Raw genomic sequence first — 3006 nt, forward strand, 5'->3', positions numbered from 1 at the left:
AAAAGAAAACTGATTACGAGACCATCCAGAGTGAATGCAACATTCTTATGAAATACAGGTACCAGTCATGAAGTTTGTAGAAAAAAAGCTGAACAAGCATGCGTTGTATTTAATGAAACATTTCTGCTACAGGCCAAAAAGCCAACCTGAGGCCCAGAGGAAAGTAGTCTTTAAAAGTATGAGCTAAACAAATGTTTTCACTAACATGAAAAACCCCATGAGTTAATGCTATGCAAAGGCATATTGCTGCACAACATCAGAGAGCAAACTGATCTTCACTGTCCATTTCCAGGTCTCTTATCATTGCCTTGACCAAGAAAACCTACTTAAAACAGGTTTGCAGCCTATACAGACCAGGGGTTTTAACCTAGTTCTATAGACTGGAACAATTATTGTGTATTTACAACCTTAAGTAGTATCCCTCATTTTCTCAGCACAAATCACTGGAAGCCTGACTACTCTTCCTCTTATGAAAGCTAACTTTATTTCCAAAAATATCTGGAAATAAAAGTTTGCATTTGGTTTCAGCAGAAAACATTAGCAGTGTTTGGGTTTTTTTCTTCGGGGAAAAAAAAAAAAAAATCTATGACAATAGGGATAGATGTTTTACACTGAATCCTGGTAAAGTTTAAGTAAGAATGTATCTCACATAATTTATTTAGGTTCAATACTCTGTTTTACCCCACAGCTTTTCACTTCTGTGGCATTTTAGCTTTGCCTAGATATTGGCTAGAAACAGCTGTCTCCTCCATGACTGCCCATCTGTGGCACAGTCAAGCAAATTGAGTCAGTCAGGCTAGTACAGCCACATGAACAGTTAAACTGGAAAAATATCACATCAGTAACAGTTATCTGTGAGAGTAAAAGGGTAAGCAACAGGGTGAATTCATCTGACAGCTACCTTGACAGCAGGAGACCTTTAACAATTACAAAGTAAAGCACTGGTTTTCCAGTTCAATCTTCTTGGGCTGCCACCGCTGTTAAGGTTAAAGATCCACTTTCAAGAAGCCATATGCCTGACCCCCTACATCACGTGAGCTCAAGGAAAACCCTAACTGAATTAAAAAAATGAACACATTTGTTACAGTTTTTCACTTTGTTGTCAATTGATGAAACCATAATCAGAGTCACCAGAGAAGAAAAGTGACGAGGATTACAGGAAAACAATCACAGATCTGGTATTAAATGAAAAAAAATGTGTGCGCAAGAGGAAAACCTGTGCACCACAGATAAAATATGTCCTTTATTAGGTACAGCTAAAGCAAGACAAAACTAACACAGTACATCATCTAGGGACAAGAGGGGGAGAAAAAAAAAAAACACAACAACTTAAAACAATTTGTATATTGAAACAGAGCATTAGTCCATGAACACTAACACTTGCTTCCAGATCCTAAATAAATTCCAAGCCACTTAAGAAAGGTATTCAGTATGCAGAATGACGCTGCATTTCACCACAAGGTGATGTCTCTCCCACCCTTAACAAGAAATATGTTCATACATGCATGTGTATACTCTTCACATAATCAGTACTTACAAAGCAGCCTAAGAGAACACCTAATGTCAATCAAATAAGGCAGACAGTGTGGTATCATGGAAATAGAGCAATAATAAAACTGCCAACTTTTTTTTTTCAATTAAGTGTTTCTAGCTAACTATTTAATGAAATATTAGTAGGAGTGACATTCAGTAACATCTTAAAATTATAACAGTAGCTCAACAAATTGACCATCTTTCAAGGTTTCAACTTCAGACACGTTTTTGCCAATACAGATAAGAACAGCAGCAGTGCAACAGCGCTCTCTGAAATTTAAGAGCATATTAGAACATTTGTGGGTATGCCAACCTTAGTTTTGTGCAGTGCACTGGGGAAAAGAAAAAAAAAAACCACACACGTTTGACTCCTTTTCTCCCCCCAACCGTGTAGTCCCTCCATGAGGAAAGAGAATCTGATGCCTGTCTTCTGCCTTATCTCATTTCCTCTCTATTTAAGGAGGTGCTAAGTTGCCATGGAGAGGAATGGTATTCCAGCTGCCAGTTGGGGGTCACTGCTCCCAAGTGGCTGGGGGTGTCACTTTATAAGCCTGCCTTGAGAAAAGGAGACTCAAAGGGCTCTACTCCCAAAATATTTTCTGCTGCTTTCCTAGATATTTTTAGAGACAAATATACTCCTATTTTCTACAGGAGTACAGTAATTTCTTCAGAACACGCCAATAGTTGAAAGAGCTTGTGCTCTTTTGTATTGTGCATACAATAGGAACATCTACACTGAAAAAAGGTATCATGTTAAAAGTCAGCTAGCACATCAGATACAACAGGATAAGCTGTGGTTTTTTTACTAGTTATAATCATGAGCAATCCATTAGGTTAACCATAAAAAACCTTATAAAGAATACAATCTAAGTCTAGTCTAACTCATTTGTGAAAGAATGTTTTCAATTTGAACACCTGAATATTTGAACAATTCTCGCAAACAACACAGCAGGAACCGTGTAAGCTAATGCACAGTCTTTCCACCTGTGGTGGACAGCATCAAGGGAAAATTTAACTTCTATTTTATTTCTACTAGGCTTCAAATTCGCAGTATGGCATCTGCACCCCTACCAGGAGAAGTTTTTAAAGTCTGGGCTGAAAAAAACTTTGATAACCCCTAGTCAACTAGATTTAACATAAAGTCTTTCCATATCTGTGTATCAGTTGTGTTGCCAGTTAATCCAGTAACCCCAGACTCATCTTTTTACGCTTGTTTCTCTCTTTGTAGGGAGAAATCATGCATTCCTTATAAGGACATCAAGTGTTAGTACTCCTGCAGCAAAATGCAACGTACAGACAGCTCAAGAACTACGACTCCCCACTTTCATTACATATCCGGTGGTATTTTAAATAAATGCAGCATCATTAGCTTCCGGCAATTATTTCCGTAAATACAAAAGAGAAAGCTGTTTCTCCCCCAGGCACTACTTCCCGCTGCGACTCCCACCCCGGCAAGTCAGCGCACACAGCTCC

The sequence above is a fragment of the Fulmarus glacialis genome, unplaced genomic scaffold (genome assembly GCF_000690835.1).
Source record: "Fulmarus glacialis isolate BGI_N327 unplaced genomic scaffold, ASM69083v1 scaffold2142, whole genome shotgun sequence".
Taxonomy (NCBI): Eukaryota; Metazoa; Chordata; class Aves; order Procellariiformes; family Procellariidae; genus Fulmarus; species Fulmarus glacialis.